At 40.1% G+C, this 27,840-nt stretch overlaps 1 long non-coding RNA gene across 1 annotated transcript; it reads left to right on the top strand.

The window, feature by feature from the left end:
- Positions 1-727: 727 nt before the first annotated feature.
- LOC112545850 (uncharacterized) lies at positions 728-27,840 on the top strand. The gene is made up of 3 exons (XR_012906278.2): positions 728-867; positions 17,664-17,771; positions 23,896-27,840. It is a non-coding gene; the product is annotated as an uncharacterized LOC112545850 (long non-coding RNA).

Raw genomic sequence — 27,840 nt, 5'->3', positions numbered from 1 at the left:
GCGCTTGGCACCCGGTCGGGGGCGCGCATTTGGGAAGCCCTGACTGTACAGTTTTTTTCCAAGGGGGGATGGTAAGTTGGGGTGGGGAGGAGTGGGAAAGAATCAGACTGGGGCAAGCCAAGAAGAATGAGGGAGCAAGGAAAGAACAGCCGCCAGGAAAGAGCCACAGTTCCCCCTCACCCCAACTCTCGAGGCAAAAAGATCCCCCCCGGTTGCCAGCTGCGAATTCCGGCCAGGCGCTCGGGCTGCGGGTGGCTCCTTGGGAGAAGCGAATGAATCTCTGGCCAGCTGCCCCCGGCCAGGTTCCTCTCCGCGCGCAGGCGGCCCCGAAGCTAAGAGATCAGTTTCTGCAGAGCCGCAAGGAGCCGCGCTCCATCGCACCTGGAGGTCCCAACGTGAAAGCTCGGGAAGCCCCGGCAGCCTGCGTGACTTGAACAAGGTGGTTCCTCTCGCCTCGCATCTCCTCGCTCTCTTTGATCCCTTTGCACCACGAGCTCCCCCACCCCACCCCACCCCCCGTTTTTTTTTTTTATTGTGGTGCTGCAGCTCCAGCCTTCAATCTTCCCCCGGATCCAACAGCCTCCTGTTCGCTTCCAGCTGCAAAAGGAGGCAAAGCAAATCGCAGGGAAGAGACCCGGAATCGCTTGGGTAGCAGCGACACATTTTGCATTCTGTCACCGAGCAAGGCATCAAAAAGAGAGAAGAGGAGGGTTTAACTCCTGAGCTGCCGCGAGACGTTGCCGTCTGGCTTTGTGTGAACGCGCGGACTCGGCGCTGCCCGAGAAGAGAACCCTGCACCACGCTGGCTGGATGCGGGAAGACAACGCGACTCCGCTGACATCTTTCCGCGGCAGAGGCAGCACCAAGGTAACACCGAGAAACAGGGACTAAGGAAATTGGCGATGGAGGGCGGGCGGGCGGGAGTAGATTATCGGTTAGTTAAGAGCTGCCAGCCGGCAGCAGATCACTGGCGGGAGCCCCTTCAGCTGAGACCGAAGTCTGTCCAAAATTATCCTTGGCTGAAACTTAGCTGGCAAGATCGGTTGTCAGGGGCGAAGTGCTTTTTAAGCAGCAGCGAGACTGTGGGGTCAGGAATGCACAGCTCAGTCCCTCCTTGGCTGGGCATTTCAAAGAGCAAATACAAGGGTTTTTTCCAGCGCAGGAGGACAGGGAGATGCGATATACAGCGTCCACTTCCCGGATTTGTCCCACTCCGACAGTTCGCTGACACTTGGCCATGCATGCACATGGGAGACACCCGGAAAAGGGGGGCGCTCGCTCAGGCATCCTACTCTCCCACCTCTGCTGGGAGCTACACGCGAGCTTCCAAGCAGGCGGCTCATCTACCATCCCTTCTGCAAGCCATAGCGCCCAGGTCCAGAGAGTCGTAGCCTTCGGTCTGGTCTTTAACCGAGTCTTTAACGTTGTTATTCTACCGTTTCCCTTTCTCCGCTCCGCATGCCGGAGAGCGGCTTGGCTGGAATCCTTGAAAAGGCAGCAGGTTGGTATCAAAAAGTTAGGCGAAAAGCCCAGCTGTCAGGAGCACACATGCGCCCGCTCTGTTAAGACCAGGCGATCCCCCCATTGCTTTACCCCCTCCTCTCTCCTTCCCCCCTTCCCGTCTCCTCGGATCAATTACAGCCCCAGATTCTTTTAAACATCCGAAGCGCTCAATATGGAAGCAGCACTGCTTGCTAATTAAAACGCTGCATCATTCACTTTCTGCAGCTCTCAGGAGCAAAATGTGGTGCTGTCAGGCGACAGGCACTTGCTACTTCTCAAAAGGTTGCGGGGAGGAGGAGGGATAGAATAAGGAAGTGGGAACAGTTTTATTAGGTCTCTAAAGAAATCAGAGGGAGGATATACCGAAGCCGATTGTATGTGAATGCCTGTGATTCTTGCCACGGGTCTTTCTTTCTCAGCTGCCTTAGCAACGCCCTCGGGTTAGAAATACATTTCCCAGGGGCTGTGATTTGGCCCACCCCACAGCGCCCATTTCAATACATCTGTTCGCAAGGCCGCTTGCGAGTGCTGACCACTGCAATCAGGCTCAGTTTTCCTGGGCTAACGATTTTCATTGGGAAAGTAGCAAACGAGCGCGGTTACTACCGATCCGGGCTGAGAGCTTTGCTCTCAAAGGCTGGGCGACAGTCGAACTCTTTTGTTCTGCATCCCTAATGCCCTAACCTTGACTTCCCCCTCTCCTCCAGTCCAGCAACTCTGAGCAATGGCACCACATAAGGCTTGTCAGTCTCTTCAAGTTCTGCAGCCGAATCGGGAAGGGTGAGGCCGAGGGGACGGGGGAGGATGCGGGGACGACGGTGGATTTGAATGCAAATAGAGAAGGGTTGCATGGCCCCTCAGTATCACAGTACAGAGCACTGGGAGTCAAAGTCTGTCGGCCGAAGCTCCCAAGGACACTCCGCCCCCCCTTTCATTGTAAACCGGAGTCCACTCGGATGCAGCAGGAAAGGATTTGGTCCCCAGAAGTACCGCGGTGGGCTGCTCCTCCTGCTGTCTCCCTCCCCTCCCCTCTGACAGGATGTTACACGATGCAACCTCTGCCTGGATCCTCCCTGAGTCCGCGGGAGGTGGGGTATTTCCCTTCAGCCCCCCGCCCTTTACCCGGCCGCGGTGAGTGCGGGGAAAGGAGGGCAGACCTAGCTGCTGTATCTCAGTCTGAGGCAGGCGGCGAAAGAGCCCGGGGCGGGGGAGGGGGCGAGGAGAATCCCTGGGGTTCTAGATGCTAAGTCTGCAGTTTGGAGGTAGGGTACTGCAGTCAGATCACCGGGCGAAGGAATGCAACCAGCCAGCGTGTCAGGTAACACTAGGGGGATCTTCGAGGAGGGAGGGGAGATTCCTTAGATGGGAGACAGAGGCGTCTTCCAAGGCAGAGCTGCTTCCAAAGTGCTACTCAAGGGCCAGGAGTTAACCGGGATTTACCAGCAGCTGGGAGCTGCCTGTGCGAGCGAGGTTGTTATGAAAGGAGGAACTGCTTGCCTGAGCCGGAATCGGACTTACCACCTGCGTGTTTAGCTCTTGTTCCCACCTATCTGATGAACTAGTACCAAAGGAGATCCCCAATCCCCTGCCTCCCCCACACACCAAGAATTTCCACCTTTCCTCCTCCCGCAAGGAATATGGAAATCATTTCAGAAACATCTCTGCTCAAGCAAAGAAAGGCAGAAAAGCCTGTATGCTTCTGCTTGTTGGGTCGACGTACAACCTGCTCAGGCCAAGAGCCATGTTACACGATTAGCAGGGGCATATGTCACAGCGATATAGCTTAGAATGGGACTGCAGCCCTTTTCCTATTTTGATTTTAACTGGTAAATTTTGCTTCCTTGCAAAATCGAACCCAGTCCTAGGGCTACAGCCTCAGTTAAAGAGCGTCTGCGTGCAGGCTGACTGAAGCCCTTCATCTATTTGCAATGCACTCTTCCGCCTTTGCTGTAGCAGTTAAAAAGTCTCCCTGTAACAACACTAACAGTAAAAGAGCCGTGGACAACTTTTGTGAGAAATCAGACCAGGGCACTTGAACAATCTTTGCACTTTTTTGAAAAGTACTCGTGCCACATTCCATTTCCACTGGAGGCAACCATTTCCCACACTGCAGTCATTCCAATGCAGACCTTTAATGCTTTCATTCAATCTGCAGTGTAAACTAACTCGTTTCCTTTTTAATAGACCCCCATCCATAAGTGGCAAGGGTTGGGAGAAAGAGGGAGATTTCTACCCAGCTTTCTCCACCTGACTAGAAAAACATTCCGAGGTTTAATAGCCTCATCTACCTCCAGCAATCTGTAGCCAGGGTGAAGGTAACAAATAGTGCCAGGACAAGGGAAACTCATGGTTGCTGTAACTATTTTATACAAAAGCTGCTTTCTTGCTTTCTCTAAATTTTGGAAAACCACCAGCGTGCAGTTTAGGCTTTGCAAGAGTGTTCTTGATCTTTATTCACAACTGTATTTTAGGAACCATCATAAGCCCGTACAGTGTTTCAGGGTCTTCCTGGATTTCTGTGTAACCACCCTTGTAGTATGCAGGGAACACAGGCACAGGTTGCAGAGAAGGGACACAATGGGAGCAGCACTGAGAAGAGAGTCATCAGCCCAGGTGAACATGTGATATCCCAAGTAGGAGGATGTTAAAGAAAGACACAAGTAGGCTGTGAAGCTGATTAATTTGTGAAACAAAATCTACATGTAAAAGTGCTCAGGAAAGATATCAGCTGGGCATCCTTGGAGATTGGAATTCTCTGTTTATTTACAGATCAGGTACCATGGGGATAATTCACACTCCTCTAAGCCATCCAGTGTGCTTCACTCTGCACCTAGAGGGACCTACATTTGGGAGCACACTTCACCCTCTGTGCCCACTCAGGTTTTGGTCTCTCTCTTGAGAATGCTATCAAAGATGTAATGGAATGCCAACTGCCATGGCGATTTTGTGCTGAGGACATCTTTCCATTAGGAGCTCAGGGCCAAATACCTCTCCCGTTGCAATATAATGGATGCTCTTAATGACTTCAGATACAGGAGAAATTGCTAGATGGAGACCACCTGGGCTTTTCCCAGGCCATAAGATAGCAGCCACATGATAATGTCATTAGTGATGACCTGGGCTAAAATCAAACCTGAGAGGAAGATGAAAAAGGCTTCAGATCCTATTACTAATCCATTACTGAGCCACTTATTTGCTATACTGCTTTGTCTGTTCTGTTAAGATAAATGTAGTTAAAATTGTTTTTTTTCCTAAGGGGGGAAAACTGACTCTAGGCTTATGTATGTATAGATAGTTTAGACTGAGAAATTCTAGTGAAAATGTTCAAAAAGAAGAACTACTATATAGTATTTTGGCACAATATGTTAATTTGTTACTTTGTGTGATATAAATCTGCCTTTTCAACATTTTTTGGGGTCATTTATCACGTGGAACAACATTTAGCCAATTTTCCACCCTACTGTGGGCAAGAACATTTATCCTAGAAGCTGAGTGAAACTGGTCTTATCCTATTTTAGAAACCAAGATCTCCTTGCTACTATACCACTATATTAAATCAATTTCAAGTGGAAATGAACTATGTTATTGGTGTTGGGACATATATGGTAAGATACAAAGGATTGATTCTTCCAATCCTGAACCCACTGAAGTCAGAGTAAATATTCCCATTGACTACAAGGTGAAAAGAATGGGACTTTATGGACACAATCCAATTTCCACTGAAATTAAAGGGAGTGGCTTTCCATCAATTTCAACAGGAGTTAGATAAGGCCCTAAATTAAGATGATTTACATAGGACCATAAAGAAAGTTCATACTGGGTCAGACCAAAGGTCCATCTAACCCAGTATCATGTCTTCCAACAACGGCCAATGCTAGCTGCCCCCAGAGGGAATGAACAGAACAGGTAATTATCAAGGGTACATCTACACAGCAGCGTTATTTTGGAATGACTGATATTATTTCAAACTAACATAGTGTGCATCTACACAGCAATTCATTATTTCAAAATAATGTCGAGATGGTGGATTTCTCACACACTCCAAAACTTCAGCTACGTAATTGACATACACAAATTCAGCTATCTTAATTCGACTTTTGCCCTGCAGTGTAGACGTGTCCCAAGTGATCCCTTCCCTGCCATCCATTTCCAGCTTCTGACAAACAGAGGCCAGAGACACTATCTCTACTCATCCTGGCCAATAGCGTTTCAGCCTTGTTCAAATGAAGGCTAAACATCCTTTGCACCATACAATACATATATCTAGGCTGATATTTCATTTATAAATCTAAACACAGATTAGCTTCATTATGTAAGTATTTGTGAACACATATCAGATTGATGATACATAAAACTGAGATTTCCATGAGGGAATTAGGTATCCACATGCATTGAAATTCTTTCAGATTAGGGCACTAAGTTCCCTAAGGGCCATTCGAAAACCCAAGCCATATTTTTATAATGATTTAGATATTAGCAAATAATTACATTTTACCTTACAGAGTACTAATCTATATTTTCTATGGTAGATCCATTGTAACTGATACAGCAGAATGACATGCAATGTATTTCTGTTATATGAGATCAAAGTTACAGAAATGTAAGTTATCCTTCATTACCTACTATTTGAAAGGTCCTAAAATTTATGTTGAATCTATGAACAATTTTCATGTAGTTTACACAGAAAACTCCTTACACACAGGGACCTTGAGACAAATTACATGAAATCTATTTACAGACATAGGAATTGTTTGCTGCAAAATATTTTAAGGTCTGTGTGAATATTAAAATTAAAATATTGAAATTAGTGAGGATTCAGACTGAGCAGCAAACACTATCAAATGTAATGAAATACTTTTAAGAAAGAGAAATAGGCCATATGGCAATCTTTTACACATCCTCTATACATGTCAAAAGATGCATGTGTTCTGGAACACCAAATTTAGCGCCCTCTGAAAAAATTTAAGTGTCAGTAGCTTTCCTTCTTCAAGCTTGATATTTTAGGGTGCTGGAGGACTTGGTATTACCCATTAACATAAAGAAATGGATTGCAGTAACTATTTAATAGCCAAAGGAGTTATTCTGAGAAAATGGAAATCTGCAATTCCTCCCTCATACACAGACTGGCTTAGTGAGCAATCTGTTACAGCATTAATGGAAATAAATGACTCTGTCTAATAGAAATGCTTGGAAAAAATATGAGCATGTCTGGTCATGCATAAAACTACTGCACACTTTTGAACTATAGTATATATTAGCCCCCAACACTTATAGGTTATGTTCTCAATTATTTATCTATTTAGTCACTATAATAACTAATACCCTGCATGACCTCTATGGGTTGGTTTGCTTGTTTTTTCTTGTGTTTATTCCAGGTTTTGCAAATATTGAATGCTGAATGTTGTTATTCATATGCTACTTCTATCTTGTGCATATATTTATACATGTTTATACATATTTTATATATGTTTTCCACATGTTTTAAGTATTTATATTTTATATAAAATAAGGTAAACAAAAGAAAGAAAAAGGTACACAAAATTAGCTAACACAGTAAACAGATGCATGGTACTTCATGTATAAAATCCATGCCAACTAAATATTTCAGGAGCAATTTTTAACTAATGGTACAATTGTCTTGAACATTTGCTCTGCTATATTAGGCATAGATAAATCATCCTTTCTACTTTAGCATACAACCCACTCTTTTTTAAATGTCTAAGCATATATTTTGGCTATTGTCAGGAAACACCCCTCCACTTCATGGGTGAATTTCTCATTGACCTTTATTAGGATAATATACAGCCATGATTATATATGTGCAATTCCCTGTGACATCCATGAGAGTTTCATGCATGGATCAAGGCAGAATAAACCTCTTAGGGTGTTTCCAGAAATAATGAACTATCTCTGTTATAGTACAGAAATGTGGCTTCTTCTGACGCTTTCATGCTCCAAATAGAGATTGCTGCAGCGTGTAACCACAACAACATTGGCAATCAAGCTACTGCATCTTTTTTTGGTGAAACTGCTTTTAGGACAGTCCTGATATTTGAGGTTATGTCTTATTGCCCCCCATCTTCTGTCCCCCAGTTACTTGCTATCTAGTAACTCTAGATATGAAGGAAGGACGTAGATTTGTAAATTCTTTCCACAGCAAGCTAATAACCAAGTGGCAAGAAGGAAGAGGATTTAAAATGAGAGCTCCTGCCCTGGGGATGTGCTAAGATTCTTCGGCAATGAGTAATGTTATCTTCAGTTCCCTCCAAGTAGAAGATTTCATCCAACATCCCAGTGTACTCACTCTAAAAGTAGCTAGTTTATGTGTAGTAATTTCCATTTTGCAACCACTAGTGCTGAATGTGTTTTTCACAAGTGTATTTGTCTTTTGTGCAAGCCACGTTTTTTACATCATTCATGTATGTGAAGATATAGATTGCCCAAGTACGCACTGGAATCAAGAGTACAGTTTTGCAAGGCATCATTTTATGGTTAGAATTGCCATAATTAGAAACATCAGCATGGACACATCATGTCATGGCAATTCATCAGTATTATACTATAATGCAAATCATTTTACAAAGTGTATTGATAGACGCTGCTTCTGTGTTGCTGAATACAGTGTGAAGAAAGACACTGCTGCTTATATGAAAGCTCACATTTGGAAAAGAAAAGGAGGAAAGAATGTGATGTAGGACAATTTAACAATCCTGATCTGCCCCTTCCTTTGGGAAATGTCTGCCCCCAGTGTCTCATTGTCTGTTGATGCTAGATAGGTCTCATTAGTCATGGGCCGGCCTGCCAACCATAACTTGCTATCATTCTATTGGAAGATGATTATTCTCAAATTCCAAGGGACTGCCAACACATGGAATTGCTACTTTGATCAATACTGATCCTATTTTCCATGAAGTTTATGGCAAATTTCCTGTTGGTTTCAGGGGTACAATATCAGACCCATAAGAAGTTGATCAAATAACCACTTGGACAGCAGCCAAACTGACATTTTTTTCTAGTATCCATTGAAGTAAATGTCATGAAACAGCCAAATATGCTGTATATTGCATGGGAGGATTGTTAGAATAAACACTTATTTGTTCAACAATCCAATCTATGGCTACGTCTACACTGGCATGATTTTCCGAAAATGCTTTTAACGGAAAACTTTTCCGTTAAAAGCATTTTCGGAAAAGCACATCTAGATTGGCAGGATGCTTTTCCGTAAAAGCACTTTTTGCGGAAAAGCGTCAGTGGCCAATCTAGATGCGGTTTTCCGCAAAAAAGCCCCAATCGCCATTTTCGCGATCAGGGCTTTTTTGCGGAAAACACTACTGTGCTGTTACACTGGCCCTTTTGTGCAAAAGTCTTTCAGAAAAAGACTTTTGCCCAAACAGGAGCAGCATAGTATTTCCGGAAAATCACTGACGATCTTACATGAGATCGTCAGTGCTTTTCCGGAAATTCAAGCGGTCATTTGATTTTGCGGAAAAACTTGCCAGTCTAGACACAGCCCTCGTGTTTATATCATGTTAATTGCCATGGTGTCTGAACTATTTAGAAAAACTATCGAAAGTCAGCAACTAGACCAAATAACTAAATTAAACACACTCGTTTTCATTCTCTCCTCCTTTCTTCCTGCACATAGTTGAAATCCTAGCCTCACTGAAGTCAATGGGAGATTCATTATTGACATTAGAAAGCCCAGGATTTCACTCTGTTACCTTCTTTTCTTCTTCTTCCATTTCTCCTTCTTTTTTCTCTTAGAATCTTCTATTAGGTTTAGTTATTCTTTTCAGTTATTAAAATTTAGGATGTAGATGTGGGCTTTATCTTTCATTCCAGAATCAGCCAGATGTATAGTCATTGTAATCTCTCATAGAAGGTCATGCGCCAGATGTTCACATCACCTGTTCCTGCAAGCTTTACCCTCCTCTATTGTTCTTGATGACACAGCTGTTTTACTATAGACTGATATTGAATACAAGGGCAGTAATTTCTGATCCAACATCAGTTCAACTCAGCTAAGATTTTGAAAATCAAGAGAGGTTTACTGATTTGACCTAAGTTGTGTTGAACTAATTGAAGTCAAAGGAGTTATGATGGTATACAACTGGTGTAAAATAGTGAAGAATCAGAGAGTTCATAGGACCTTGAATATCATTTAATATATTACATTAGTCACTACAGTATTCAGATTTCTAGCAATCAATGGCTAAATACATAATAATGCTTTTGAGACAATATTTTTAAACTGAAGTCAATCCTTTCCTGCTTTTTTTGTTACAAAAAAAGTGTTTTCAGCTAATACAAGTTGGAGCATTCTGGAGAATAAAAAATAATCAAATAATTCATTTATTTGATTACTACTTTACTTAATGTATAGTGAAAGGTATATAAGATCGTCAGTGACTTTCCGGAAATATTATGCTGCTCCCGTTTGGGCAAAAGTCTTTTTCTGAAAGACTTTTGCGCAAAAGGGCCAGTGTAAATAGCACAGTAGTGTTTTCCGCAAAAAAGCCCTGATCGTGAAAATGGCGATCGGGGCTTTTTTGCGGAAAAGCACGTCTAGATTGGCCACGGACGCTTTTCCACAAAAAGTGCTTTTCTGGAAAAGCATCCTGCCAATCTAGATGCACTTTTCCGAAAATGTTTTTAACGGAAAACTTTTCCGTTAAAAGTATTTCTGAAAAATCATGCCAGTGTAGACGTAGCCACAGAGTTTACAATTTAACTACATATCTACATGAATGCATATATGGCCATCCTTTTTTTTGTGCTAAAAACTACTACCACTGTATTCATATGCAAGACAATCTGGAGCCTGATTCTGGTCTCTCACCAGTTTTTTAAACCCCAGAGCTCATTAGTTTCAAGAGCAGTTTTGTTATTAATTTTCAGTGTGACGTACAGGAGATCTAAGTTTAGTTTCAACTCTAGTAACAATTATAATGTAAAATGCATTCACTTATGAAGATGTCCAAGGTCAGACAACCATTTGTTGGGTCCCTCCCAGCAGTTTCACTTGACTGTCACTTAACTGAGGCTACAGCTAGACTGCAGGCTTCTTTCGGAAGAAGCTTTTCCAAAAGAGATCTTCTGAAAAAACTTCTTCCAAAAGAGCGTGTCCTCACTACCAAAACACATCGAAAAAGCGATCTGGTTTTTCAAAAGATAGAGTCCACATTGAATGGACGCTATGTCACATTTAAGCTATGATTGCTATGGATGGAATGGTTTTTCATCTTTCCTCTTCCAAAAGAACTCTCTCTTTTCAGTGCACACATGCCTTTTTCCGAAAGAGCTCTTTCAGAAAAAGGCTTCTTCCTCATAGAAGGAGGATTACCAATGCTGGTAAAAAACCCACTGTTCTTTCAATTTTCTTTATAAAGAATTTGATTGCAGTGTGGACGTAATTGATTTTTTTTTTCGAAAAAATGGCCATTTTCCCGAAAAAACTCTGTAGTGTAGGCATACCCTGATTTAAGTAGAGTTACTCCTGATGTACAGCGGTATGAGGTAAGAATCAGATCCCCTGTCCCCATACTCACATACATGACTTGCTCAGTAATTTCCAGTTAAAAACAACCAAATTAGGCAAACTACTGAAGAAATGCAGACAGTCTATGGCCACACATACATTCTTATTTCTCCCCTGGTTTGCAAATCTTCAAAGTAGGTGAACACTATTCAGTTAGAATGGCAACATTTTACTCATAGTATTTCCACAGTATGTGTCAATAATTATACAAGACAGTGGGGAATGAGGTGCACCCAAGACTGATTAAAGAGAAAGGAAAAGGATATAGGGATTTGCATTCTGGTATTCATTTTTACATATAGTGTCAACTCTCAAATGTCTTTATACATTTTTAACGTATCTGAATTCTAAATAGAATATAATAAAATTTTTAAAAATACATCACACTAGCTTACACAAAACAATGCAATTCTATTTTTATAGAAATAATTAATGTTTTATCTTATGCAGTTTTACGAATTATCCATATAAAGCATGCTTTAGGGAAAGCTGCTTAGAGAGATTTCAGGGGTCACTAATCCACAGGACTTTCATTGAAATACTAAATACAAAGTCAGATGAAAACCTTATCATGGCAAACCTAATTGAAACATATTTGCAATAATATAGTCCCAAACTACAAAAATCTCAAACACACCATGTACGTCTAGAATTATGGATTTGCTATTTATATTTGTTGGAAGAGCTTTAAAATGGCATCATTTTTTGTTTGTTTGTACAGAGGAATAAATTAGTCATTAACACATGCGCACAAACACACACACACAATTTATATATAGAAACCCTAATGATCTTTGTATTTCCCCCCTCTTTTTGCTCTTGTAGAAAAATAATTAACAATATTGACAATATTAAACAGTCACAGTTTACACTTCATGCTTTGTGGGTGGCCAGCTATTTATGCTGCAGGACCTTAAGCAGAGAACTGTGAGAAAAGAGCACACACATACACCCAAAACATCAGCGTACTGTTTTGTGCAGGCTCATTTTAATTTAAAGTGAGAACATGGTTTTTCCACCCTCTAAAATCACTGGTGAATATCAAACTGCATTATAATTATCATGCAAGGTCCAGTTTATTTCAAAAGCCAACAGGCTCCCCTAGAGGGTGCTCTCATGTCCTGTTCTCCCAGTGCTGAGGTTGGTCAGTTACTCACAAAAGGGTAGAGCTAGCAGAGGGTTTAGGAATTCAGAGTCTGATCCAAAGCAACGGCAGCTTTTTGGAATTAGCCAGACACTAATTCCAGCACTGGGAGGAAGAGAAAGCAACATCTACCATCTCAGCTAGGTTTGCAGTATTAGCAGACAATTGCTCCATTTCCAGTCCAATCCGTCAGAAAACACTGAATTAAATAAAGCAGCTATCTTCAAAATGTGCTTCTTTCTTTGTAAATGACTCTGTTTGCTTATGTCGGTATGTGCTTCAGACAGTTGTATGAGGGTGCCTATAGTGCATTCATCAGAATAAACAATTTCACGAGGCCTGGATCATGAATGCAAACTTAGTTTTTCTAGCAAAGAGCCTCTTCCTCCTGGCTTTAGGTTTTCAGCAACTGCAAGGGTATGTAAAACTGAGATACATCCCATTCATAATTTCAGAGAGAGAGAGAAGCAATATAAATGGAATACAAGAGAGTGTTTGTAATAAATAATTTTTATTTCTTCATTCCCTTAATAGCTGACTTGTATCTCCAGTTCATTCATCCTTTTAAAGTTATTTGATTTTTGTTAATTATTTAAACTAACTTTATTTACTCCTGTGAGCTATTATTCACACTAATATTCTTTTGTGCAATATGCTGTGTGAGGACTGAGACAGATATAGGTTGGATCATCTCTTCCTTTAGCTCTGCATGTGTGGAGGAATTCTCCATGTGCACTCCTCCCTGCTTCTTTTTCCTTTGATCCACAGACCCTAAAGATGGCTTCCCAGAAGCTGTAGAGTTATTTTGGGGGGTAGGGGAAGTCAGGCAGGGGAATGGAACAGCAAGTGCTTTAGCAGTGGGGTCCAGGGTGACACACATCATCCTCCCCTCCAACGCATGTAGGTTATCCAGGCTATATAGATTTTTTCTCCTTAGGAGTCATGTGACTTGACAGGCTAGGGTCTGTCTGTAAGTATTGTGTGGGAGCACCTAGGGAAGCAAATATAGTCTATAGACTCTTGGTTTATATGCTGCAAAAGAGTAAAGGAACACAACAGAACATTAGGGGCTTAAGGAAGGCTAGCTGCTATTGGAAATGACAGTCCTGATTTCAAGTGGCTTGCATGACCATTAAAATTTACCAAATATTATTTCAAACTATTGCTACATCATAGGCCTTGTCTACACTTAACCCTTCCATCGATCTACCCTACACAATGGCAGCTACCCAAATAGCGGCATCTTTTATGCAGTAAACACAGTGGGGGCTGTTCTTCCATCGACTCTGGTTACTCTTCTCATCCTGGTGAATTACTGGGGTTGACAGGAGAGCACTCAGAACTTGATTCATCACATCTAAGCAGACACAATAAATCAACGACAGGTGGATTGATTGCTGCAGCATCCTGATCCACCACATAGTAGAGACAAGCTCACATAATCTCACTATGGTGTATCACAGTTTTGTGAAAAGTTCAGTTTGCATCTTGCACATGCTAAAAGGAGCAGTCCTTAATAAGAGGAAGGAGTTAGCAATGTGCATTTTCTCCTCTCTCCTCACCGGCTACCGCAGTTTCTGAAGCTAATATGAGATGTAAAGGATTAGAAAGGAAAGAAGAAGATTCCCCTGATCCTCAAACTCCTGCTGCATAACATGTAATCCAAACGGCAACTCAGCAATGGGCAATTTAAAAGCTGCTTTAGCAGGAGGCTCTCACCAAATTCATATGTTAGAAGTTTTATTTGTTATCTTAGTAGCTTCATTTTAACTGAAGATACCCACTGGAAAATTTGCAAATGCAGGATCGATTTGCAAATGCAGGGGTATTTATTCCCAATTATCTTGAGTACAAATAGGGAGTAACTCACTGAGTCAGTGAACTTTTTCTCAGATTGTACCAAAATAAGGGAGCAAATGCTTTGGCTTGAACAGAACACATAAAAATAAAACAAGCAGTAGGCAAAGCCAATTATGTTCCACATTGCCTAAGGATGGTCAACCTAATTTACGGCTGACAATAATTTGATGGACTGAATCATATTTTCTGACCTAGCATTTGGAGTAATTTTTATTATAAACCAATCATTACAATATAAGACTTTCAGTACCATCAGTGTCACCATGACAAATTCCCATGCCAGTCTGAGCCTTGCTGCTAGGGTTTTTCCTCCAATTTTTCATTGCTTAGGATGTTCTAGAAGGTAGCTAGATGTTTTGTTCCCTGACTCTATCCTCAACACAAGCCCCAGGCATGGCAACTAATGGGTTGTGTAAGGCTGCTATGCCAAACACTACCCTTTTGTCTGTGGGGAGATGTTACCTGTCTCTTTGCTTGTAATTTTTTTTCTGTGGCATTGAATTTAGCTTGTTTGTTCTGTGTGTAACTGAAGAACACCAGTCTGGGAGGTTGGTAACATTCTTTCTTTTCTTCCTCAGCTTGGATCCTCTCTAGCTTTTCTTCTGCATGTGTTTTTATTCTTTTAATGGATTATATTGATGATGTTATGTTTCTCCTAAATATTTTGGACTAGATTATGTCTCACAGAGCATTCTTTACTGCCTGAGCATCCAAGGAAGGAACAGCAGATCACTGAATTTCTTCCTTGCTTTTCGTTGCATCAGGGGAGTAATCATTTGATGGTGGGCTGTGCCAACCACAAATAATTACCCTCCCTCTCTGTACTGGCCCAGGTCTGTAGGCTGGCATAATGGAGTGCTGAGGCAAGGCATTATCCACTTCCTTCCACCTGCTGGAAGAAGCAGATGTAACACAACCTCTGTGTGCATTTATCCAAGATCCAGGTAGTTAGTATACAGGCTTTAAATGTGGTCTGACTCCTCAGACTATTTCTGTGTCTGGCTTTACGTATTCTGACCTTCTGTCTAACTGTTTAAGAACATAACACATTTGTAACAAATAACTGGTATTCTTACTGTTTCTTCAAGAAGCCCAATCCTTGTTTTTTCTAAGCTGTAGGGGCTAGCTATTCTGCAGAGGACAAATCTTATGCTGGGTGGTAAGTCACAATTTATGATACAGAAATAAAGGGAAGCTTGGTGAAGGCTATAGTAAGCTTGGTGAAGGGTAAGATGGGGTTGAATCATGCTGCCCTTGAATATGGGAGATTTTTCACAATCCACTTGCTCCAGTAGGAGGCTAGTAGTTAGTATGTACTGCATACGCAGATGACTTTGCCTAATTATTTTGATTTTATTTTTGTTTTAGCTGTTAAACCTAGGACTTCTTTTTTTCCTGTCCTATACCAGGTAAAAGATTGCTTATCAAATAATAGATAGGTACCCTGCTGCATAAAACAGGAAGAATAAAGGACCATAATTATGCAAAACCCTCTGGTATAGTAACAATTGGGACATATTGGCAAGATTTGCTATAATGTATTGCATACATATATCAATGCCTATAATCTGTCCAAAAAGCTAAGCAAAAAGAAGATTATTAAGGACTGTAAAGTAAAGCACTCAGCAGCTAGAATCTATACATGTCAGAATTGAGGCAACGTCCTCTTAATTGTGTTCTTTATGTGTTTGAATTTTAATAAGTAGTCTAATTACATGAGCACAATTTTTCACTCAGGACAAACAAACTAACAAGCAAACAACAATAAGAAACAACAACAAAAACCCCAGGACGTAGGTGGGCTTATGTACTTGAGGTAAATCCTGAGACCCTTAATCAGACAAACTTTCATTCCTTGTATACAACCTGTCATTAAAGTTTGGTTTAAGATGATCCCAGTTTGGTACAGCAGCATCTCTTAATGAACTGGCAGTCACAAATGAGTGAAGAAAGCTTCAATAAGTCCCTAGGCTCTGGTACCCCTAAGTGAAATAAGTGGGCTATGAAGAAGGGAAGCTCTACCAATGTGTTCCGTGAAAGGGGGCTCTGTACTAGTCTGAAATGCATTTGTACAAATGGGAAGGTTGGGTTTGGGGTGGGCAATAAAATGGCAATGTTCACCAGGGTTTGCCCATGGCGGGCCACCAGCATTATATTTACTTGTACCTTTGGGTTCCAGCAATCACAGCTCCTGTTGGCGGCTGATTGCTGCTGCCGGCCAACAGGAGTGATAGGAAGTGGTGTCCTGGTCTTTGCCATTACCACTGGGCAGGAATGGTGATCCACAGCAAACAGGAGCTATGATCGCTGGTACCTGCAGAGGTGCAGATAACTATAGTGGCAGTGGTGGCCCACCAGGTGCTAACTTTGGCAAAACACCACTGTTTTATTGTTCCTCCCCCATGCTAGCTGATGATTTTCAGCCAAATTTTTAGGAGATCTGGCTGTGAGGGGGATGGATCGCAGAATACAAGCAGATTAGCTGTTTGGGATTGCAACATTCAATAACCTGTTTTGATCTGTGTGTGGATCTAAGATCACGATTTTGCTCAGTAAGACCCTTAAATGCCTACAATTCCAATGGCAAATGATAATGAACAATCCTTGCAGACTTCTTGCAAGAGCAAACATGTTAAAGAGATGGATTGCCTCAGGCAGGGCATTTAGAAGGTCTTTCACTTCTTGCTTGGTAAGTGCATGTTCGTGTTCCCAAATAAATATTCCTTCTCTGAAATAAGCACGCTGTTCAGGAAATGTTCAACTGAAATGAATTACATTAACTTATGAGATGCCTGTTTGGAACATGCCTCTTCAAGAGGAAATTCATAATAATGAACAGTGCTCCTCTAAGAGATGTCAGATAATGAGCTGACTGAAAAGCAAAGAGAGGACTCAGCAGCAATGTATTTAAACCTGTGCTCCAGATACGTGTACTGATGTCCAGTTTATGCACATTCTGGGCTGGGTATTTCTCCCATGGACATCAAGGGTTTTTAAATTGATGTCAGTGGGAGCAGAAGCAGATGCTTTATACTTATAGCCTTGATGACATTCATATTTAAATTGCAGAAGCAGTTATAGATGCCCATAAATCGGCACTAAGCCCCAAAAGACATACACCGAACAACTATTAGCCTGGTTTGACTGGGCAACGTGTGTGTACAACAGTGCTGTCTGCACTTCTTAGCCTGAAGGCGAAATGTATTATTTAAAAAAGGCCAAGGGCCCACAGTCAATAACCTGGAACAAATTGCCTTCCCTGTATTTTTGGCTCTAAGATGGCACTACGAGCACAGGAACCACCCACAGATATCCTGAGAGGATCTTACCAGTGGACCAATTCCTGGTGTGGCTGGGTCGTAAACTTCCTTCCTCACATTGTGGCTCAGTGAGAGTAGAGAGGGGTTTAAGTTGGGGAAGAGGAGTAGCTAGAGCTTGCATTCCTGGAGTTGGCTAGGAGAGAGAATCAGGAAGCCATACTGGAATGTTATTTCTCAGCTTGTCTTCAGCTCTCCCTGTCCTTGGCTCCCTGCCTGGAGTGACTGTTGGGGAAGACAGCTGTCTTTTGCTAAGTGCCCTCATGGACTCAGTTCAGCTCCTATCCTGCTTTCCCTGCAGCTTTCACAACCTGGCAGTTAGGCAGAAATGGAATCAGCCAAAGCTATCCTCTTCTCCCTCCCCTGCAGTGCAATAGGAAACCAGCAGAGGACCCTCTGAGGATCTGCAGTAAGTAATGAACAACATCATTGTTGCTTGTGGGTCTGCAGGGACTGTTTTGTGAGGCAATTGAGGAGGTGCTGCCAGAAGCGATGGGGTTGATTCACATACTTCTATTTAGAGATTGCAGAGCCTGACACAAGGAACATCTCCAATTGATAGTCAAATCCAAAATACCTGAGATGTAGAGATGATCAGGGCCCTACTGATGTTTCTTTATTATTACTTGGAGCACTTAATGAAAAAAGATCTGTTGTCCCAACAATGACTATTTTTCTTTTTACAAATAATATCCTATTTCTGAATACCATTTTTCATTAGAAATGGTCCCAAGTTAGAATTTCCATCCTCTGCACACATCTGTCCTCAATGTTGAGTTTGGCCAAGATTTTAAATTAGGTTCCTAAATTCATGCTTGAGGACCTAACTAAATGACTGATTTTTAGAGCATCTACATCTGCCATCAACTAAATAACTCTACATGTCCCGTTGACTCAAATCAGACCACAACAATCTACCTACCTAGAAGTCTAATTTACTAATTTGTGAAGATTTTGCCCCGCATTTTATTATAAGAAGAAAGGAATTTGCTCAGCAAAAAGTGGCTTCTCACATATTTTTCTTATTAGCTCTAGAAATATGGGGTCGTGCTAATACATCAATACATTTTTATGGCCAGAATGATTCATTCTGACCTGCTGCATAACACAGAGCATAGAACCTAAGTTAGTAATTTCTGCATCATGCCCATAATTTCTGTATGAGCTAAATCATATAATTTAAAAAGACATCCAGACCTGTTGATCTTATGGAAGTTTTGCTGTGGTTTCCTACTCAATATAGCATTGGAAAAACACCAGTTACACATCACTGATTACTCTACAACAGAGCTTCTGTGACAGGCAACTAAGATATGTCAGTAATTTCCTCAAAATAATAACCCATTCTAATTAAGTACATTGCAGCAGCATCCACTAACATGTTGATTCTTTTAAGTACCAGTAACTAATTTTATGAGGCTATTGCTTGATAGTAAGTCTAGAGAGCTTGGTCTTATTTTGATTGATGCAGTAATTGGTAGCAATTATTATTACATGACTACCTTTACCCAAGAGCTATCTTCTGGCTAAAATTTAATAGACCCATATACTGTAACATTTTTTTTGAAAGGGTGAAAAATACTTTTAAACTCATTTTGGAGTTTATAACAGCAGAAATTTTCTTGAATACAGCTGATAGTTCAAAGCTTCACTTTAAGATGGTTAACAAACCCACCATTAACTGTATTTAATGAAAATTAATATTTTTATCTGAGTAATACTGAGTGACAAAACATTATAATCATGCCCATGGTTATTCATATGTCAGTAACATGAACAACGGAGGTTCAAAGTTCATATATGCATAAATACACAGTACTGTATGTGGATATAGACTATATCTTGCCAGTTGTTATCATTTATTTCTTCACTATATCTTGACATTTATTCCCGAAATTTTCAGAACAGTGCCTCATCACCTCCTGAACTATTGTATGAGGAAATGGAGCATGATGAGTGACTGTGAACGTAATTTATGAAAATTTATTAATACATATTAACACTTAATATCATCAGGAAGTATTGCTATGTAGAGTAGACTTATTTATACCAAATTTGAAGGTAACAATTAAAAAAATTAAAAAAAGGCAAAACCATTATAACGGACAATAGGATATGATGCATCACAAAATTGTTTGTTTGGATTTTAATCTTTTATATCCTATTGATAAAAAGCACCTACTAGAACTTACGAAATTGCTCTGGTTTAATTTTACCTAAAACAACAGACACATATAAGATTACAAGGATGATCATTTATTGATTTTGTCCTAGAAACTGTGATAAAAAGAACTGTCAAGGGGGAAATTTTCTGTCTGAGGGGAAAGAATGAAGCATTCACTGTCTTCTATAAAAAAAATTCTATATGTGTATCTCCTTTTTCTGATAAAAGAAATAACCTGATAGGATTTTTCTGCTTCAAAACAGAAGAAAAAATTATAGAACCTTACTTCAGGTTCTTAGCATGTGAGAACAATTCAATTGACTGAGGATTGCATTTAGAAGGCATCACTACTGATCCTCTTGTGATGGAGGTGGTACCTTCTAAATAGCAGTTGAAGAACGATGGGTTTCTGGATGTTAGATAGGGCAATTTTGCCACGGGTGTACAATGGAAGAGAGAACTTATGCTACACACTCTTCTCTGTAAATTGAGAGCACTTGATCTGAACAATATATTTCTGAGGTTCTGAGCATGACAAATCCAGGGAATAGCTGCTCTCTGTGGCAAGGTCTCCAAGCAAATCAAGACCATCATGTTCAAAAGCTCATTGAAGCATTCATTCTGATACAGATCTTCTCCCTACCTTTGAGGGAAATATTATACAGCTTTAGTGAGGGCTCATTGGCAATACTGCAACTGCCAATGAGCCAGCCTGGCTGCCAGCTACGAAGGAAACTCTGGATAGCTCACGAAGGAGTTCGTTCAGATGACTTGAGAGCAACAATAATGAGGGCAGGATTTGCTGTGGATCCTCAAACGCTGTGCAGATGAGACATCACACTCTTTTCCCTTCTGCCAGCCACTAGTCTTTCCATGGTTAACATAAACTGAGTAAAAATGTAGAAAGTTTTTACTCATTTTTCCCTCATTTGAATGCTTTTGTGTGGGAGAAAAGACAACTTACATGCTTATTTAAAGCAATTCTTCCTACTTTTGTCCTAGAATATGGGATGTAATCAGCTCCATCTTTACGGTAAGTGTCAATAAGAACCAGATGAACAGTTAAAAACACATTTTGGAATGTTTACATGAATAAAAGAGACAGAGTTCAGGCCCTATGAATCATAGTGCGATATTATATGCTATTAATGAGTATTCAGGTATAGGGCAGGTATCCACAAAACATTTGCTAAAATCATGGTGTCAAGAAGTGTAGTATGACTGATTATTCAGCCAAAATTTGCTTGAATCAATTTTCTATTCAGTTATTTAATCAAGGAACAGAAAAAATGCCATGTCACTTAGACACAAAAAGAATTAACCATTGAAAACACTAACTATTCTAAGACAGCATTTCACAAAACAGGATATACATTATTTGGTTAATCCTACAAATATTCCTCTGCAATAAAAACTGGTTTGTGAATAGTACCGTCACCTGCAAAGTGGATACATAATACTGAATTTTAATAGTTCAAACAGTTATCAATTCAAGGTTGACAATACCACAGTACCTAGCGATCCTAACCATGGTTTGTGTTGTACAAAACATAGTGAGAATTTACAGAGTAAACAGACTAGAAGGGAAACTGAGGCCAAGTGATGTATCCAGGCCACACAGCAGTCCAATGGCTGACCCTGGGAACAGAACTCAGGCTTCCTGGTCATGAGTTAGTGGCCTACCCATTAGTCTCTGCTGCTTCATATTGGATACTTGGGATGATGGAATTTATGAAGCCTTTTTTATGGAAGATAAGGGAGAAATTTCTTGAAGGTGACTTTTGTACTACATGTGACATATTCACTTTCCTTTTTCTCCTCCTGACATTATTCATTGTTCTGTCACTGTTGCCCAAGCTTCAGCTATTCCTCTTTTAAGTTCAGGGAAATTGACTTCTATTTATCTTTTTTCCTTTTTTTTTTTCTCCTTCCACAAGACCGCAGTATGCTTTCTCAGGTTTAGTACATATTCTCTTAGGGTATTTCTACACTTGCTCCCTAGTTCGAACTAGGGATGCAAATGTAGGTGACCAAAATTGCTAACGAAGGGGGGATTAAAATATCCCACGCTTCATTAGTGTGATCTTGCCAGCACGTTACTCTGCTCAACAGCTGTTTTGAAAATGAAAGTGTGCGCCTGGACGTGTTAGTTGATACCAAACCCTTTGGTTCGAAGTAACGTTACTCCTCAAAAAATGAGTACTTTCACTTTAGAAACAGCTGTTGAGTGGAGTAATGTGCCGGCAAGATCATACTAATGAAGCACAAGATATTTAAATCCCCGCTTCATTAGCAATTTCGGTCGTCTATATTTGCATCCCTAGTTCGAACTAGGGAGCAAGTGTAGATGTACCCTCAGAGCTTAAGTCATTCCTTATCTTCCACTCTCCACCTCACCAGTTTATTCCTTTGTTCCTTTTCTACATCATGTTGCAGTAATTGCAATATCTTAAGTTGCAGTGAAATGCATAAATGTATCTTTATGTTCAGTTTAGAGCAAACATGTAACTTCTTGACATGTTTGCAGTTTGGATTTATAAAACACCACTTACTCTTGTTGTGCCATGCATTTTAGAATTAGATGAGGTGCAGAAAAGAGGTAAGAAAGGTTGTTTTTATTATAGCATGGTTCTAACATGATTGTTCCAAAGATGGCTACGAGAATCAACAAACAGTTTGCATTTCCTGAAGAGGACTGTGGAAAGAGACATTGGGTTAGTTAAACAGATCACAGCACAATGCAGGACCAGCTGCAAGTTCTCCTTCATTGGATACGGTTATGGCTAGAATAGAGAAAAAACACATTTAGAGCTTGATTCTAATCTTTCTTATTCCAGGGTAAATCATGAGTGACACATGTGATGCTAGTAGTTGTATAGCATTGTGAAAATGTGTGTATCAGAATTAAGCCTATATAATTCAGAGCACATCAGTATCCTCTTTTGACTTTTTTTGGCTTTGCCTTTCAGTTAATTCTCTTCTGAAAGGTGATGCTGAAAAATAAATATTAAAACAAACCAGCAGACGTGAGAGTTGTAGACATGATCAAGGCCCTACTGATGTTTCCTCGGTATTACTTGGAGCAATGAAGAAAGTTCTGTTGTCTCAACAATTTCTATTTTATAAATAATATCCTGTTTCTGAATACTAATTTTTTAATTAGAAATGGTGCCAATCTGCATAGTTCAGTCCTAGATCCAAATTTTCCCCAAGTCCGGAAGCATTCATATCCAAGGATTTGTTTTGAAGCCTTCTGTTCTTTAAATTTAAAAGTCCTAGATTGTATATTAATTATATTGTTTGCCATGAATGTGGCATATTAGAAAGAACTGTTTTGATACAAGTGTTGTGTACTTTCCCTTTGTTTTGGAACTTAGCTGTGACAAAGCTGACTTCCTGAACTGATTCTGTAGCTACCCCACTCTGTCCAAATCTCATACTTTTCATCCTGGCCCCCAACAGCTGGTATATAGCTATTTTTCCACTACATGTAGCTTTCTTTATGACTGGCTGGCTCATTTGCAGCTGTGCTGTCTGCCAGCTGGCCTACAAACTTTTTGTGTCCAGTGAGAATGACTAATTTTTAGGTTTTCCAACCAAAATAAAAAAAATTGAGAAAAGTAGATACTTTCTGATGTGATTTTAATTTAGTTGAAAATCCACTTTTCAGTTAAAAATAGTTTCAGTAGAAAATTTTTCGCCACACTTAATTACGACCTAGACCCAAAACATGCTTAATTCTGATCTACATATATTTACCATAATTCATATGCTGGGGTAACAAATGGGCTACCTTCATTCCTGGTCTATAGTGTCATATCAAACATTCACATCTCACTTAATAGATTATATGAAGTAATGTTTATCATTCAACAAATGGTTTATCAAATATTACTAAATATGATGTTTTATTTTCTACAGTGGAGAATGTTGTATCAGAACATAATACAAAAGTCACATCTTGCATGTCAAATGTGCAATCATAATACTTTGATATTTTAACTCATAAGCTTCAGAGGGGGTAGCTGAGTTTGTCTGTAACTGGAAAAATTTAAAAGTCACCGTATTGTTTCAGGCCAATTCCACAAGCCAAATACACAGGGAAGGGCTGGAACTTAACTTCATTTACAAGTTTGATTCCTATCAGAGAATAATGAATAAAGATATTTTGGCTGGCTTGAACACTACCTTCCACATGCTAATGACTTAATCAACCAACCCACCAATGGGTTCTCATAGAGGTGCAAATTGTTCTTATCAGCCTCTTGTTACTTGAACAATCTAATTCACGATTTTCTCTCTTTTTTTTTCTCCTTCCTTTTCCCGTCTTCCCTAATTTATTCTTGGATCTGAACTTTTAATACTCCAGTCATCTGAAGAAGTGGGTTGTACCCATGAAAGCTCATGATACCATCTACATGTTTTGTTAGTCTTTAAGGTACTATTAAACGCATGATGTGCTTTCGGACTCACAATGACAACCAAAGGCTTAGAAGGTATAATTGTACTATGTACTGTTTCATCTTCAGATACACTGGGACTGGCTGCAAAACTGGTTTTGTGGCACTGGAAATGTTTATGCCTGCATTGTAAACACAGCTCAGTATACGTGACAAACCACAAAATTCAACAGCACAAAGGTAAAAGACTGGGAATGTTCAAAGAAAAGAACTTTAATCCAGATAAAATACATGTGTGTGCTGCCTCCTCTACCCCACCCCATAGATAACTTTCTTGCAGAATGGTAAAAATGGCACCTTCTCTGGGGGTGAGCTTTGGAACAGACTGGGCTTTTCAGGAAATCCACTGACGCACAGAGGGAATGGTTCCTGCATGCATCCATGAACAAAAACTGAAATTGTCCCTTGCTGTGGCTTGGGAATGGGAGAAAGTAATTTTTTGACTACATACTTCACCTTCCTCTAAGGGCTTGGGACAATCCATCCTGAAGAAAGCCCCTGATACCAAACTTAAATACAAAAATCCATTTGTGGAATAGCTGGAATAGTTATTTTCTTTCTTACTGACTAGTGATTTGATGTGTCATTATTCATGATTATTTTCAGTAGGAGACAGATGTATGAACTCTCATTTTCTATGGAAAATAACGTATGGAGCCAGCATCACCAAGCCATGATGAGATAAACGGGCACTACAGGAAATTCAAGATGGAAAAGAGCCAAAGCCAGGTCACTGCAGAGCTGAAACTCGTCAATCTAAATTTCTGTTTAAGAGGCCCTCCTTTAAGACAGATTCTTCCATTCAGAAGAATTCTTTTAAAAACACCAATCTTAAAAGAGGTTTAATTAATAATCTTTGATTTGACAATAACCAGTGGCAGAACTTGAATGCATACTTAATAGGACTGCAGCTGCACTCTGTCAGCCATTTTTATTGGAAGCTATAGATAAATGTATGATTTCTTCCTTTTTGTTGTATTTGTTATCAAAGGTTATGGGCCTTTTAAGGAGTTGGGTGGGAAGTGGTCAGTTTTTATAGTCTGCAATGTACAAGAGGACAGACTAGATGTTCATCATGGTTTTGGAGCCAGCACTGCTAGGAATATATTAAGAAACACCACGAGAAACTCAGGGTGGGTCTATAATAGGGGGTAAGTTCAAATTAAGAGACGCAATTCCAGCTATGTGAAATGCATAGCTGGACTTGATGTACCTTAATTCAAACCACATCACTGTCCCCACAGTGTTAGGTCAATGGGAGAAATACTCCTGTTGACTTCCCTTTCTCCTAGCGAGGAATAGAAGCACTGGTGTCAACAGGGGTGCTCTCAGCATTCAATTTAGTGGATCCTTATTAAACCAACTACATTGAATGCCCGAAGATTGTCCTCCAGAGCATCAATCCATGGTAAGTATAGGAGTGGCCTCAGGGTAGACAAGGACCAGTGCACCAGTTCACAGCAGAGTTGAAGGTCTGTCCGATTCCATTTACATAGCTAATTTAAAAAAATGAAATCAGGTATATAATACAAATAATATCCTGAGACTAAAAAAGAGATGGTATGTCAACACATAGCAGTTGGCTAATTGCTAGGCCATCAATGAAATCCTTTCTTGTGGAGTGTGCTGGGACGTGTGTTAGCACTTGTCTGGGAAGGAACGAGGGGAAACTATCCTCAGAGCAACCATACAAATGAAAAGTTTAGAAGATGAAAAGTAGAACATAGGAATGAAAAAAGCGGGAGAGATGATTGTAAAGAAGAAATAACATGCAAAGAGAATAGAACAATAGCACAGATATATCATTTTATCAAAATAAAATGCCAGTAAACCTTGCACTCAACTAAAAAGATCTTTCATTACATAAGATGTTCACATTACAGGCTCACATAAGCCCCAGTTCTGCTACTGTTTCTATGAAAATCCCCCTGTTGGAGTCAATTGTGTCTGCCCAAGCAGGAGAAGTTGCTGGATCAATATTATAAATATGCTGTGAAAATAAATATGGATTTTATGGGCTTGAGTCTTCAAAGTGCTGGATACTTTACACACCTATTGATTTCCAGGTCAGCATCTAATGTACAAGTAAGAATTGAGGAATCAATGGAGTTGCAATACATGGATCAATGGAAAGTGATGCATTAGGAGCAGTTAAGAGAACTCACCGTCTCAGAGGATCAGGTCATATGTATTCATTTTTATTAATTTAACACTATTGAACATATATTATTCAACACACATAACAAACTAGTGAAGGGCATGAATCTGAATGCTGAAATTGCCAAATATTTCTGATACAGTTTTACGAACATTATTAGAACTTTGCTTTTCTATATCCCAAATGTGGTGTGGTGCCACATTCCAAAAACCCCTGAATCATTCATTATGGATTAACTACACCAAGCCTATGTCTACATTGGCAAGATTTTGCACAAATACTTTTAACGCAAGAGTTTTTGCGTTAAAGTATTTGCGCAAGAGAACGTCTACACTGGCATGTGTTTTTGCGCAAGAGATGTGCTTTTGCGCAAAAGCATCCATGCCAGTGTAGATTCTTTCATGCGCAAGAAAGCTCCAATGGCCATTTTAACCATTGGGCTTTCTTGCACAAGAAATTCATGTTGCCTGTCTACACTGGCCGTCTTGCGCAAGAGGGCTTATTCCTGAGCGGGAGCGTCATAGTTCTTGCACAAGAAGCACTGATTTCTTACATTAGAACATCAGTGTTCTTGCGCAAGAACTTGCGGCCAGTGTAGACAGTCTTGCCAATGTAGACAAAGCCCAATAGTGTGTATGCAATCATTATTGCATATGGGAAGTAGGCATTTTGAAGCAACATTATCAAAAATGGTTGTTACGTTAATCTGCTTACTTCCCATGAAAGGAACTGAACATTCACCTTATAGAAACCCAGGACTGGAATGTCAGCAACAATGATATGATATAAAATAATTAGCTTGTTTTGAGTGCTTAAAAAGTCATTAATTTGTTGTGAAGTCTCTAATTAAGCTAATCCAAGTTTATACTGCATTAGCAGCAGCACTTTGTGTAGGCTGCTTCTTACAAGATTAAAAAGACTTCTTCAAAATGTAAAACTGCTCAAAATCAGAAGTAGAATATTGGAGGTGGGGATATGTACAGTGTAAATGAAAGACCTGAATTCATGAAGGATGGTAATGGATTTGTTCCTTAGTTCCTGCAGGTAATTTCTCTAAGTGAGGTTTTCAGCACTCTGTTGGCCCATGTGAATGTCTGAAGGTTCTGGTGACCCATCTTTCCTTGTCTGCTTTGAAAAGCTATGACAATCTGTCACCATCATCTACTTAGGAGATCCTGTTATAGCATTATCCAATTATTTACTAAACCGTGTAAAGGTCTACTGACTCATACAACAATAGATGAAAAAAATAAGATTTTCAGTTTGATATTGGACTTTAGTGGAAGAAAAGGAACTGATGATAGCATAAAGCTGACATAGAACGAAGTATAAAGCCTGAAATCTAGAATACAATTAGTCTTAACCCTCTGTCCACCATGAAGAAAGTAATGAAAAGATATTTTGGCTTTAAAAAAGGGAAGAAGAAAAGCAGCACAGTGTGTGTGTTCCAGACATGAAGAAAGCAATAGAAAAGTAAAGAAAAAGAAACATAGAAGCTTATTTCTAACACATTCCTTTTTTCACTAAGTGGAAAAATATTATTATTGACAACTTTGTGTCTTGTTTGCAGACCTAACCAGTGGGAATGAGATGTGAATAATCTTTAGTTGCAAAGCTTGCCAGACGTTAAGGAATAATTTCATGATATTGCAATATTAATTAAATACAGGCAGTCCCCGGGTTACGTACAAGATAG

This window comes from Pelodiscus sinensis, chromosome 10 (assembly GCF_052426305.1).
Source record: "Pelodiscus sinensis isolate ZL-2025 chromosome 10, ASM5242630v1, whole genome shotgun sequence".
NCBI lineage: Eukaryota > Metazoa > Chordata > Testudines > Trionychidae > Pelodiscus > Pelodiscus sinensis.
The sequence above is the reverse complement of the archived record's forward strand: the minus strand, read 5'-3'. Positions and strand labels throughout refer to the sequence as shown.